We start from the raw sequence: 15181 nt of genomic DNA on the forward strand, positions 1-15181 counted from the left end.
CTAAAATTTCATACAGACAATGACTTGTTTATACTGCTCTATATACTATACACTGAAATGTAAGCACAATATTTATATTCCAGTTGATTTATTTTATAATTATATGGTAAAAATGAGAAAGTCAGGAATTGTATTTTTAGGTCTAATTTTGTAAGCAAGTAGCTTTTAAGTGAGGTGAAATTTGGGGGTAGGCAAGACAAATCAGACTCCTGAAAGGGGTACAGTAGTCTGGAAAGGTTGAGAGACACTGTAATTAGCTCAAGCAATAGAAACACATGCTTTTAGATCAAGGTCCTAGATTCCTTTCGCTGTTAGGACTTAGGCAGGGGTATTTAAAAATGCAGCACAAGAAAATATCTTTGGCAGGTGACATTTTGAGACACAATGCTTACATGTGCCGTGCAATGCAAGAATACAACATTGTGATGTTGTACATAAAAATTTTAAAATGGCAGTCTTAAAAAACTGCTTTGTGGGTGGTTGGTTGATTATTTCCCAGCGGATCAATACCAGTATACATTTATTTTGTGGCTAACCAAACACCACTGGCTCTCTGCACCTCCGGGCCATGGTTGGTGCATTTATAAATATCTAGGTAGAGCAATAGAGCAAGCCAGTTTTTGGAGATAATCCTGTTTCTTCTGATACTTGCTTATTCTGTGCCTCTGCTGATGGGCATCTTGAAAAGTCTGAGATGGATCCAGGTAGAGCTTTTGCCAGCAGGCCAGTAGGTAGGGCTTTTTTTTTTTTTTTTTTTGAGGTAGGGCTTTTGCCAGCAGGCCAGTCTGTTGTGGTTAATTCTTGGGACTCTGCAGCCATTAACAGATTAGCTGCAATGGCAGTTGGCCATCTGAGGATATTGGCATGCCATATCTTCCTTCTTGGAGTCTGTTCCGTATGGCTGCTTCACGGGTACAGCAGAGCACTTCATGACTGGCTTTCTCCTTGCTTCTTGATAGAGTGCTCCCTGTGACCATTAATTTTGGTAGGAGGGGGAGGAGGAAACAGGCTGCAGTTTAATCATTAGCACAAAAACATTTTATCCTTGTGTGGCTTCCATAAAAGGAACTCGTTCTTAGGGGCATCCAGATACAATTTGTCTGCAAGGCTCAGGCTCACTGAATCCCTCTTGTGATTCCGTCATCTACATCGGTGACTCCCAAGCTTGATTGGTTCACACACCACCTCTTAAAAAGTTCTTGTGAAGGTAACGGCTGGAATGCGAAGCTCATGCACCCCCAGTGATGCACATGCTGTGGTTTGGGAACCCCGATCTATGTTCATTACAAAACGCAGAACCTTCCTGTCATTTAAAGGGCTGATATTACATTTGCCTCTTTAATGGCTTTTTTAATAACAGCTTTTGTTCAAATTTTCTGAAGACATAAATCCAGGGAAGATAGAAATCAACTTTATACTTCAACCTGAAATTCCAGCTGAAGTTCAACCAAGCTTGGGGGAGATGGGGGAGTTGTTTTTGAGGAGTGGTGTGGAGGTGGAATAAAGTTCCATTGGTGGGAGTGTAAACTTTTTTCTCTGTCTATCTACGTTTTATATGGATGTGGCTGAGCCCGGAAGTATCAAAATAGCTCTATGATATTCTGGTCTCTGATTATTTCCTGCCTAGCAGGAAGTCATGGAAATTTATCTGGAGACTCTTTTGCTATTAAATTTCCTGAGTTGGAGATTTGGATAAATTTCCATATGCTTATCTGACCAAACCTCAAACCATATGAGGCTTCATACTTCACATTATTTCGTTGCACTTCTGTAGTATTTTTGTGTTGCGTAATAGAAAGGCTGCTGCTAAAGACCAGCTTTTCTCCTTCCCTTCACCAGAACGCAGTAAATAAAGCTAATCACTGTACAGTATCTGTTGTGTAGGTAGGTGGTTTATTTTAACGCTTCACAGAAGACAAGATTAGAAGCAAAAGTGTAACTTCTCTGAGCTGTGAAATCAGTCGGATAAGAAACTGGCAGCTACATTGAAAAGAAAAATGAGAATGAAAGAGAGAAGTGGCTAAAATATTTTGTACTGCCCCCCTCTTCCTAGAAATATCCTGAGTGTCACCTCGAGTCTTATTGTATATTTCAGGGGTCCCTTCTAAGCTCTCCTTATTTGGATTATTTTCTCTTAAATGCTGATGCCGCACCAGATTCACTTGTCATACCAAGTGTATTTACTTTCAGACCTAATTATTTTAAAGCTTTGCCAAAAGGAATTCCACAAATAATACCTAATTTTCACAAAAATACTTGCCGTGCTTTGTCACTGAGCTAACTGTTTTGGAGAAAATCTTACTATGTTTGCAACAGGGGAACTAGAGAGTAAATTACCCCGCTTAAAGGAACTGTGCTGCAGAATACCGGCAACACTATTAAAGTTCTCCTTTAAATAGTGCAGAGATCGAAGGTCTCCAAAGCTTGGGAGCTGGCACCAAGGGCAACAGTAGATCTAACAGATAAGATCTGATAATACTTCACTGATTATATAGCCTGTGTTAATCTTTATCTCCAGAAAGGGGCAAATGTGATTTCTGGGTTGTGCTGAGAGAGTCAAGATTTAATGAGAACTTGTGGCACCTTAGAGACTAACAAATTTATTTGAGCATAAGCTTTCGTGAGCTACCGCATCCAAGGAAGTGAGCTGTAGCTCACAAAAGCTTATGCTCAAATAAATTGGTTAGTCTCTAAGATGCCACAAGTCCTCCTGTTCTTTTTGCGGATACAGACTAACACGGCTGCTACTCTGAAACCTGTCAAGATTTAATGGAGCACCCTATAGTTAGTTTCTGTACTAGCCCAATGAGACTGCACCTAGAATATTGTGTTAACATCTGGAAACGTTATTACCTTAAAGATTTAGGTAAATGTAACGGATTTCAGCAGAAAGCCACTGAAATGATGAAGGGTCTGGAGGGACTCTCTTCCAAGGAAAGGCTTAGTGTCCGGGAATGATGACTAAGTGAGGGGTGGAGGGCAGGAAATTGATTAGGGTGGTTCAAGGAGTAAAAGCAAGGAATGTTGGGTTACAACTAAAGGAAGATTTAGGCTGAATATTAGAGGACCTCTTTATGAGGATCAGATTGGGTCATACTATTTGTGCAGCTGTCTCTCGCGGGAAGCAGCCGACGGGAGTTGAGGACGCTCAGCAGCTCACACTATAACCCAGCACAAAGGACGCATTCAAGTGGTGCGAGTGCTTTAGGGTGCAAGTTGCATTACTGTATCAATGTCCATTTCCATCATCCATATATATGCATTTATAAATGAATGATGTATTGGCAATTTATGCCATGAGCAAAAATAGCAACTAGGTTCATAACGCCCATTGATAGTAAACGGGAGTTAGCAAAAAAAGGAGGACTTGTGGCACCTTAGAGACTAACCAATTTATTTGAGCATGAGCTTTCGTGAGCTACAGCTCACTTCATCGGATGCATACTGTGGAAAATACAGAAGATGTTTTTATACACACAAACCATGAAAAAATGGGTGTTTACCACTACAAAAGGTTTTCTCTCCCCCCATCCTACTCTCCTGCTGGTAATAGCTTATCTAAAGTGATCGCTCTCCTTACAATGTGTATGATAATCAAGGTGGGCCATTTCCAGCACAAATCCAAGGTTTAACAAGAACGTCGGAGGAACAGTTTTTTTTGGGGGGGGGGGAAATAATAAACAAGGGGACATAGGTTACTTTTTATAATGACTCAACCATTCCCAGTCTCTATTCAAGCCTAAGTTAATTGTATCCAATTTGCAAATTAATTCCAATTCAGCAGTCTCTCATTGGAGTCTGTTTTTGAAGTTTTTGTGTTGAAGGATAGTCACTTTGAGATCAGAAATCGAGTGACCAGAGAGATTGAAGTGTTCTCCGACTGGTTTATGAATGTTATAATTCTTGACATCTGATTTGTGTCCATTTATTCTTTTACGTAGAGACTGTCCAGTTTGCCCAATGTACATGGCAGAGGGGCATTGCTGGCACATGATGGCATATATCACATTGGTGGATGTGCACGTGAACGAGCCTCTGATAGTGTGGCTGATGTTATTAGGCCCTGTGATGGTGTCCCCTGAATAGATATGTGGGCACATTTGGCAACGGGCTTTGTTGCAAGGATGGGTTCCTGGGTTAGTGGTTCTGTTGTGTGGTATGTGGTTGCTGGTGAGTATTTGCTTCAGGTTGGGGGGGGCGGTCTGTAGGCAAGGGCTGGCCTGTCTCCCAAGATTTGTGAGAGTGTTGGGTCATCCTTCAGGATAGGTTGTAGATCCTTGATAATGTGTTGGAGGGGTTTTAGTTGGGGGCTGAAGGTGACGGCTAGTGTTCTGTTATTTTCTTTGTTGGACCTATCCTGTAGTAGGTGACTTCTGGGTACTCTGCTGGCTCTATCAATCTGTTTCTTCACTTCCGCAGGTGGGTGTTGTAGTTGTAAGAATGCTTGTAAGGAGAGTGATCACTTTAGATAAGCTATTACCAACAGGAGAATGGGTTTGTGGGTTTGGGGGGCGGGGGGGAGAAAACCTGGATTTGTGCTGGAAATGGCCCACCTTGATTATCATACACATTGTAAGGAGAGTGATCACTTTAGATAAGCTATTACCAGCAGGAGAGTAGGGTGGGGGGAGAGAAAACCTTTTGTAGTGATAAACACCCATTTTTTCATGGTTTGTGTGTATAAAAACATCTTTTGTATTTTCCACAGTATGCATCCGATGAAGTGAGCTGTAGCTCACGAAAATTTATGCTCAAATAAATTGGTTAGTCTCTAAGGTGCCAGAAGTACTCCTTTTCTTTTTGCGAATACAGACTAACACGGCTGTTACTCTGAAACCTGTCATAATGGGAGTTTGGTACCTGTCATTTATGCCATTGAAAATGTCTGCCAAGATCACCTTTCTGGTGAGGAGAAAAGTTCCCTGGTTCTTCTAGAACACCTGCCCTGTCCCAACCCCGCCACCAACCCTGACCCCTAGTCTGCGGGGCTGGGCGGCAGCAGGAGCTGCTGTAAGGAGCCGGACAGCAGCCCTGACCCCGCAACCAACCTTGACCCTGACCCCCACTGTCTGGGGCCAGACAGCAGCCCCGGCCCTGGACCCCGCCGCCCTTCAGTATACAGTTGGGCTGCAGCTGTGTGCTAACTGGGCTTCATGCCGCCCATGGGCCGCGAGTTGCGAGCCGCTGTTCTAGAAGGATCAGAACCTAGATTTGTGGTGACCGGCCTTTAAGATTGGAAGAATTATGCATCACTGCTTTTGCATAAACTCAAATGTAGTAAATATGGTTGTTCCATCAACCCCCTGCTTGTTTTTAGCTGTTAATCTTGAATATATGTTTGTTACTTTGTGTCAGAAGTGAGATTGTTAATGATGGGCCTGTCTGGTATTGCAGGTAATCAACGGGAAGATTTATAGTACCAACAGCTTAGCATCGTAGATGCATCTTTCTGAAAAATTACATGATGCTTTATTTTCACTTCTTTTTATTGAGACCAAACAAGGCACTGGCGTTCTAAAGCAGCGTCAGGGTGGTACTGTGGAAACAACCAACCCAAGTGCACAGTGGAGACAGGAATGGTTCATAATCATGGTGCTTGGGTCTCCAAATAGCAGGGAAGTAAATGCTCTTGGCAGAGCACCCAGACAGCTGTTCTTCTAATAGTGTGTCTTAACAGCATTGACAAAGACATAATGTTGAAACACTGTCTGCATCTTGTAGGAAACACACTAAAGAAAAACTCCTCTGACCTTGAGTACCACGTATCGGCTCTTTGTTCTGTCCCCATAGCACATGGTGGATATTTTTGTGCTGTGTGGAAATGCTCTGCACCGAGGAGGATTTTGTCAGGAATGCTGACTTGCTGATTTATTGTAGGTTCACACTTACAAAACCTTTTAAAGCCAAACTGGAGAGCCAATTTGAAACACCCAACACTTGAGTGGAGGCATGGAGGGGACCTGCTTCTGGTATGAAGCATCCTGATGGGCAGCCAATTTTTAATCTCTCTGACAATTACATTGTAGTTTATTATATCCCAGAAAGGCTGGGCATTATGGTAGCAACGGGAAATTTATCATGAAATATATAATTATCACCTATGTCTCGCCAGTCGTAGGTAATCAGCTTTCCACACCATTATGAAGCTGTGATCCATTCCCCGAAGAACTCATGTATCACTGAGTTCTTTCAGCCTCTGTCTGACCGTCTCAGTGCCAGGTAGTGGCAGCCAAAAAGTGTTAACAGAGAACACTGACTGCTGCTCACAAACAAGCCCTTGAGTGAGAAACAGTGAGAGGAGGCATGTATGTGCAGGGAAGACTGCACATCCCACTATGAGATGCTCCATCTTGATCTGAGCAGCTACCTTCTACCAAGGGTTATGGCTTATTGGATAACCTTCTAGCCAGCTGTGGTGTTCTGGCTCATCCATTCCTCCTCCCTACCTGGAAAGTAACGCATGTGATCTGTAATAAGCTACAGAAAACAAATAGCCTTTTTGCACAGTGGAAGAATTAAGTGAACAGAAAAGAAAAAACGTCTCAAAATGTTCAAACGTGGGTGCCTAAAGTCAGGCATCCAACTACACATGGTAATAGGGAAATATGGCCTGGTATTCAAAGGGGTCTGTTCATCTTCAGCTCCCGGTGACTTCAGTGAAAGGAGAGGATCCACAGCACTTTTGAAATCAGGCAACATTTATTCAGTTCTTTATCCTTAGGCACCAAATTTAAAACTTGGCCGGAGGGATATAAAGGATTGTAACCGGAGACATCAACTTCATCTACATATCGCCATCACTGATGTAACTAATGAATCCCATCTAGAGTCTGTCATCCAATTGAGACCTTAAAACAATAATAAAAATCTCTTGTCTCGCTATTAAATATCTAATAGTATGTTTTGTAAGTTTTGCTTGGTCTCCTTGGCCAAAATGTTTCTTCCCTCATTGCTGCATTCTTGTTTACCTCCTTCCATCCTCAGGGTGACGTACCAGTAGTGCTGAATATGTATAGTCCATTAAATCTATTGGAATCCTTTGGGATTATTATTAGAAGCTGATTCAAAGCTAAGACATTTCATCTGTCTATTAGGTCAGTGTCTCACTTCTTATATGGTTTATTTGGCTGAAGTTTGTGGTGAGTCTCAGAAGCCATGTGGGAGATCATATTGTGATGCTGTATCAAACCTGCTGCAATTCAAAGGGTTTAACTCCCCCACAAGCTTTGTGATCCATAATTCAAGGGAGTATTTTATGACCTTGAGTAAACAACCCAAATCCCTTCCCCTCTAGTGCAGCAAGACTTGAAAAGGATCCTTTAGCGAAGGGTCTCTACGGGTTTGTTATTTGGGTCTAAAAACTCCTAAACCTTTCCTGTTTTTTGTTTTAGACAAAACAAAGTCCAGAGGTGGGAGAAACACCCGGCTTTGTACAAAAGGCTTCAGATCCCTGGGGCTGACTTGCATGAGGCCTATTTCCTGCACACTCTGCAAATGTAAACGTAACTCTTTATTTGGGGAATGGGTGTTTTTATTTTGAAACCTTTTTGCTGTTTAAAACCTGGTTTTAACAATGTCACTCCTGAAATGGATCCCATAACAAGTAAAACATGAGGCAGAAAGAGCATTAGATGCAGGGAATTCCAACGGAAGCCTTTGAAGAGAAATGGTTTGCTGCTATTTTGGTAGTAGTCATTTTTTGGGCGGGCTATGAGTATCAAGAATGTTAGTGATTACCTGTGTAGGGACCCACTGACTCTCAATCATTCTCTCTACCCAAGGTACTATAGTATCTGAAAACTATACAATTTTAAAAATGTCATCCCTGTGAGGTAGTGCAGTACTACTGCACTGATGGGGAACAGAGGCACGGAGAGACTGAGTCCCTTGCCCAAGGCAACACAGGAAGTCTGTGGCAGAATATAGGATTGCTGAGAGTGTCCTGAATCCCAGTCTAGTACCCTAACCACTGGACCACCCTTCCTCTGTCCAAATAATCACTATATTTCCCATCCTTCCGCAGTCTTGTCTGTTTAGAATGTAAACTGTCTTTTTTTCTCTCTTTGTATAAAGCCCAGCACAACATTTGTCCTGAGTGGGGCCTTTGGGCATTTTTGAGATATAAACAATACATATGGATCCATGAAACTGTGAACTACCCAAATCTGACTTACACAGAAGAAAAACTCCGTCTTCCAGATCTTGTTCTGTCACCATGTCAAGGCTGGTTATAATTGCTTACCAACAAAGTGGTGGTTGGTACAAAATACCAAGAAATTCCCTTCCTATCTAATCCTTCCCATGTATCATTATAAGCAAGAGCCAAGTCTTTCAGTACAGCTGAGTAATAATGCTGGGAATGTTCTGTAACTATTTAATTTTAAAATGAACTGAGTTTATTTGCACCCCTTTGTTCATTTCCCAAAAACATTCGAGTCATCCAGGAAGTTTGAAGCAAACTTGGCTAGCGGCAACAAAAGGTCTTGCATGCACAGCCAATCAGAGGACAGAAACAATGTTGTTTGACTTATCTGACCCATTACAGCAAAGCAGCTCGGTTCACATTTAGAATATTCACAACAAATCCATAGAACAAAAAAATGCAGAAGGATATTAATTTGGATAATAAACTTAAGGAAGTTGCAATTGGCTTGTGAATGTTCTCTGTGGAAAACAAACTACATTTGCTGAGTAAGTAATACACTGCAAATCATTTGCTCCATTCTCTGCTTCAGCAATCACTGAGAGGTAGATTTTGGACTGATCGTTGCAAGTTATCAATTAAATCAAGCTCCACTGTCAAGAACTAATTTTCCAAGCACTCTGCATAGAGGATTCCAATTGACATTCAAAGGAGTCTTGATCCTGATGGGGGGCTTGCATGATCAGGCCTTAGAATGAAAACATTACTGTCTTCTTTCCATCAGGTTAACTTTCCTATAACTTGGTTCTCTTAAGAAACCAGTTATACCAGATGGCAATAGAGCAAGGGTTTTTTAAAGAAAATCTGCCTGTTAACATTGGACTAAGGGAGAAACTTATTCCTAGTAGTGATATAAATATTTCCATCTGGAAGTGATTCATCTCTGTTTTACAGTTTTTGCTAGAGAATTAAAAAAACCCAAAACTTAAAACAAAACAAACCCCTTATACTCCAAGTGGATGACTTTGTTGTGGCAGTGGCTAGCTCCCTTGGGCACATCTCTGCTAAGTATGTCACTGATTGCTTTGCATTTCCTACTTTTCTAGGGAGAAGAGAGGTTGGTGGGAGTGAAACGTATTCCACTTGGATAATCCCAGTGCTCCTTTACAAAAGTCCTCTTCAAAGCTCACAGCTCTGGTTTTAAAATCACTTTGCAAGCATGAAGCGGCTGGGCAGAGAGAAGTGCTTTCTCAGCAATAGTGAGCAGACCTCTGGGAATAAACAAAAAGCTGGTCTAAAGGGAGTGGGTTTGATTTATGAAGATCCCTGGCTCTCTTGTGTTCTCTTGGATGCTCTGCAGAGTTGTGTGTGAAGGCATTGTCAATTGAAGAGCCATAATAAAGCCAGCACTAAATGACACTTCCCTATACCCAGGCATGGGGAATAGTGAAGTGATATACAAATTGGTGGGGGAAGAGGCCTTGTGAAAAATGGAGAATCAACAGTTGTAGATAAAGGAGAGGTGGAGTCTAAATTCTAATGATTATATTTGTGTATCTGTATTGTGGTGGTACCCAGAGGCTCCAATCAGGAGCAGTACCCCATTGTTACTTATTTGTATTCCTGTAGCCTGTAGGAGCCCTGGGACCAGAACCCCATTTTGCCAGGCACTGTATAAGCACAGAGCCACAAGACAGTCCCAGCTCCAAGGAGCTCACCGTCTAAATATGAGATGAGGGACAACCGATGGATACGGATGTGGGCATACAACGGAACAGAGAGACAATAACAACATGACAGGCCGTGGTTTGAGCTAGATCCTGCATGCACACGCACGCATGCAGTGGAAGGGGCAGTCCTTGCCCTGGAGAGCTTAGAGTAGCTTGAAATTAGATCAACAAATGAGTGTTATGCACACACAAGAAGAAAAGGGAGCTAGAGAGGCAAAGAGTAATGGGTAAGGCGATCACGTGGTTACATAGACCAGCCATTGCCCAGCTTCATAGCACTTCAAGTTATATGTCATTGGAATTACAAGAAATACTGCCTTTAGAGCCTGATCCTCCACTGTTGTCATGCAGCACAGTGCTGTTGGCTTCAGTGGAGCTTGATGGTTTATTCCAGCTGAGGATCTAGTGCATAGTGGGCACCATTTTAAACATTTAGGGTTCATCACCCCAGGTTCTTGCTGTAGACTTGGTATCTTCCTTAGCAGATCCCACAGGATCGCAGTCACCGCAGAGTAGCAAATAATGAATTTTGATGGTACTGGCTATACAACCTCCATTTCTGGAGCTGAGTTGTGAAATGCTTGTTCCTCTGAATGTCCAGCATTAGCACTAGAGCTGAGTGTGGGGACAAATCTAGGTTTCCTGAAGCTGGTGAATCTGGGTTGTGGCCTGAGCTGATTTGTGGTTCTGAGTTGAATTTTTTTGAGAAACCAATGGCTTTGCAGGGTGGTCAGCCGGCAGCCAGACAAAACATGGCTTCTACAGAGTTTTTTGCTTTGAGTTTTCTGGTTCCTTAAAAGTGAAACTGAATGCTGCAAGCCCCAGAGGAACGGAAACAGCTCTGCAAAAACCTCTCCATGGCTTGAAACTGCATTTTCACCCAGCACTGGTTCTGTCTAAGCACAGATGCTGGGATTTTCAAAGGTGTCTAAGGCAGTCAGGTTCCCAACTTTCAGTGAATTTCAGTGAATATCCCAGCTTTAAACTGCAATCCTCACCATGGTGTCTGTGTCAGCCTGGCCCAAATACACTATATCTGATATGCTGCTCAGTACAACCTATAGACAGCCAGTATTGTATGACCAGGTGACAAAGCAAGACAGTGTCCCAAAGAAACAGTTTCCTTAGTAAGCTTTGATCTCTGTCATTTTACAGGTGTGGGTATTATTAGAGGCCAAATGACCAATGTCCGGTTGGAAGTTTCAAAATGGCTGACATACCCTCTTCCGTACGTGTGCTCTAGGGCCTCTCAGACCAGAGGACCCTAAAGAGCTTTATTTATACAAAAACCATTTCACTCACCACTGAAGCGCAGCTACTTCTGGAGTAGAGCCATTGTATCAGCGGACAGCATCACCACGTATATGTTTTCATTTGGCTCAGTCTAAGCTGTTGTGCGTTTTACATTGTGAGTCATCTTCAATGTACCTTGTAGAAACTCTTGAAGAATGGCTGGCAGCATTGGAATCTTTGCTTGTTTTATTACATTTCCTTTGTGCATCTCCTCCTACAATTCGTCCTCATGGAGACCAAGATTCCCCTGGCCATTTAGTTTTGGGCCCCCTCTGTACTACAAAGCCTACCGTTTCCTAGTCCTACTGGTGTCAGAACATAGTTTGGGCTTGCCTGAGGGTAGGCCCGAACAAAACCCATACTAGTGTTTTAGCCTTGGTAAAGAGCAGAGCACAGCTTCTTCTCATCCACACAGACAAATCTTGTTCTCACTTGGTGTGGGGTGCTTAAACGGGGAGTCTGCAGTATGTGCAGGACCTTATTCATTCAGCGACACCTCCGCCTTGGGAAAATTTTGAGAGAGAGAGAGAAGGTGGGTGAGGGAATATCTGTTGTTGGAGCAACTCCTATTAGTGGAAAGGACAAACTTTTGAGCTTCACAGAGCTCTTCCTCAGGTCTGGAGAAAGTAACCAGATCGTCCAAGCCAAATACAAGGTGGGACAGATTGTTAAACCTAAGGGATTCACACCTGTTGAGGGAGACCATAGAATCATAGAATATCAGGGTTGGAAGGGACCCCAGAAGGTCATCTAGTCCAACCCCCTGCTCGAAGCAGGACCAATTCCCAGTTAAATCATCCCAGCCAGGGCTTTGTCAAGCCTGACCTTAAAAACCTCTAAGGAAGGAGATTCTACCACCTCCCTAGGTAACGCATTCCAGTGTTTCACCACCCTCTTAGTGAAAAAGTTTTTCCTAATATCCAATCTAAACCTCCCCCACTGCAACTTGAGACCATTACTCCTCGTTCTGTCATCTGCTACCATTGAGAACAGTCTAGAGCCATCCTCTTTGGAACCCCCTTTCAGGTAGTTGAAAGCAGCTATCAAATCCCCCCTCATTCTTCTCTTCTGCAGGCTAAACAATCCCAGCTCCCTCAGCCTCTCCTCATAACTCATGTGTTCCAGACCCCTAATCATTTTTGTTGCCCTTCGCTGGACTCTCTCCAATTTATCCACATCCTTCTTGTAGTGTGGGGCCCAAAACTGGACACAGTACTCCAGATGAGGCCTCACCAATGTCGAATAGAGGGGAACAATCACGTCCCTCGATCTGCTCGCTATGCCCCTACTTATACATCCCAATATCTTTAAATTCCTGTGTGGATTATGGTGTAGGGTATTCTTTCAGTTCTTTGTAGTAGATGGTATCAGAATTGTTGGTGGGCTCATCATGAGTAAGGCTGCAAGTCTGTCATGGAGGTCACGGATTGAATTTCCAGGACCTTTCTGACTTCTGCAGTGGCCAGTGCGGCTGGCCCCAAGGCTACCTGAGCAGGTGGGGCAGCCCCGGGGCCAGATGCGCCAGCCACTGCTGGAGCAGCCCCAGGGGCCAACGGAGCAGCAACGGTCCCGGGGGTGCCCCTGGAGCAGCAACGGTGTCTCTAGGTTCCACACCACCCATGCCCCCCTCAACTCCCTGGGGTTCCCAGAGCAGCTAAGATTTGGTCAGGGGTATTTATAGTACAAGTCATGGACAGGTCATGGTCTGTGAATATTTGCTTATTGCCCGTGACTTATCCATGACTTTTACTAAAAATACCTATGACTAAATCTTAGCCTTAGTCATGATTGAGGACTACAATGGTGCCTCCTTTGTCTGCTGATTTGACCATTAACTGATAAGTGGATTTTTTTTGCTATTGGTGCGACGTGGTAGCTGTGGGTGATGTCTTCGTTGTGAAAATTCCTTGAGGTAGAGTCGGTGAACGAATGTTTCCAGTTCTCCACGTCAGACGTTCAGTCCCTTGGAGAGTACAGCTAATTCAGTTCCCGGTGTCTTGATAGCTTGATGATATTGGGGTGTCGTGTAGTGTCCATGTGGATGGGTCCTGGTGTCGTGGTTTCTCCTAGAAGTTAAACTTGATAATAACAACCACCAGCGCGGTGATTTGTGGAATCTGTGCTGTGGTGTTAGTCTAATTTGTTTTGGTTTTTTTTCAGTGTTCCACAGACAGAGCCTCAGAGAAGCTTCACTGCTTAACATGGAAATATTTAGCAACTTGTTTATAATCACTGTGGATATGATTTCTTATTTGCCTTTTGATGCTGCAGTTCAGTTTATATTTCTAGTCACTCCTACTGTGCTTAGCTCAGTGAGAGAAGTGCAATGACTGGGCAGAAAAAACATCTGCCAGAATCCACATTTTTCTTAGAGTGCTGGTCCTCATGTACCTGAGTCAAACAAGTAGTGTCCACTGGCCCACACATGCTCTGGACCAATGGTATAAGAGGCAGTGGGGGCCAGCAGCTCTCCAGTTCCTTCTTACTGCCATGTGGAATCCAAATGTCCACAGATTTTCTCCAGATTTTCTCTTTGATCTCCTATAAATAGCTATGGGTAATAGTTTCATAGTTTTATATTTTTTACATTAGCGTAGTTAGAATTTTATAGTATCGTTCGTACAGCTTGGTTTTTTCCTGTTCTGGTCAGAAGCCTTTTAAGTAGGCTTGAAAAAGTGGATGTGAGGCCTGTGTTCACAATAGCTCCTAACTCAGACAGTGTGTCCATACACCAGCCTTGCATTTCTCTCTCTTAAGATACCCCATGTAGGGTCGAGCTCAGACTTTGTCTGTGCAGGTCCTAGCCTGTTGTTTCTGTGTGAGTGACTGCAGCCTGTGAAAGAGACTGTCAAGTGATGCTCAGTGGAAACAGGATTAGCTTGCTTTGTTCATTTTAATGAAACCCGAACTACTCGGTAAGACATGAGAAGCTATGCAAGAGCAGGGAGTGCTTTAGCAAAGGGTAACCGGTATGTTTGCTCTGGCTGACCAAGATCTTTGCTTGAATGCTGCCCCCTTCTGACAGCTTTGGACATTGCACTTGTATTTGAAATAAGAAAAGGAGTACTTGTGGCACCTTAGAGACTAACCAATTTATTTGAGCATGAGCTTTTGTGAGCTACAGCTCACTTCATCAGATGTTTACCGTGGAAACTGCAGCAGACTTTATATACACACAGAGAATATGAAACAATACCTCCTCCCACCCCACTGTCCTGCTGGTAATAGCTTATCTAAAGTGATCAACAGGTGGGCCATTTCCAGCACAAATCCAGGTTTTCTCAGCCTCCACCCCCCACACAAATTCACTCTCCTGCTGGTGCTAGCCCATCCAAAGTGACAACTCTTTACATAATCAAGTCGGGCTATTTCCTGCATAGATCAAGGTTTTCTTGACCTCATGTGACTCATGTGGTGAGAGTTGTGGGTGTTCCCCCTTTCTTTGTCTGTTGGACTAGTCTGTCTTTGATTTTCTAGACAGACATTGTGGCTTATTCTTATTTTTGTAAAACAGCATGTACATTGATGGAAACCTCTTCAAGCCAAAGGGTGCGGCAGCACCCCTACTTGCAGCACCCATGAATAGCTGTGACTGCGGGGTACCAACTCCATGTAACCAGCCAGCCTTTATGGGCACGCCAACAAACACTCTGCAGGCCATCAGTCCTCTGTAAACCACAATTTGAGAACCAATGCAGCTGACCAGTACATGTTACCAAACCTTTTAAACAGCGTATGACTGCAAATCCAGAGCTCACTGGGACTTTGGTGCACATCATGATCATTCAGTATCGATCTACCAATGAACTGACCCCTACCCACTGAGTAAAGGAGAATCTCTGTTAGCAGTGAGCAGATTTAAACCATGATGCTGGGCAGATTTAGTTCCATCTGTGAAGTGCCGTAGTCATTACACATCCTACCCCAAGCCAGTGTGTTCCAGTATCATTACATGATTCTCCCTGAGTACATTGTATGAAGTCTTGTAATATTTTTTTTAGTAATGTTGCTTTGT

General features: G+C 43.3%; 1 protein-coding gene across 4 annotated transcripts in view; it reads left to right on the plus strand.

Annotated features, from left to right (window-relative positions):
- Positions 1–15181, plus strand: part of GDPD5 (glycerophosphodiester phosphodiesterase domain containing 5) — a 335216-nt gene that overhangs the window by 278349 nt on the left and 41686 nt on the right. The gene's annotated exons all lie outside the window — the stretch shown is intronic.

The sequence above is a fragment of the Caretta caretta genome, chromosome 1 (assembly GCF_965140235.1).
Source record: "Caretta caretta isolate rCarCar2 chromosome 1, rCarCar1.hap1, whole genome shotgun sequence".
NCBI lineage: Eukaryota > Metazoa > Chordata > Testudines > Cheloniidae > Caretta > Caretta caretta.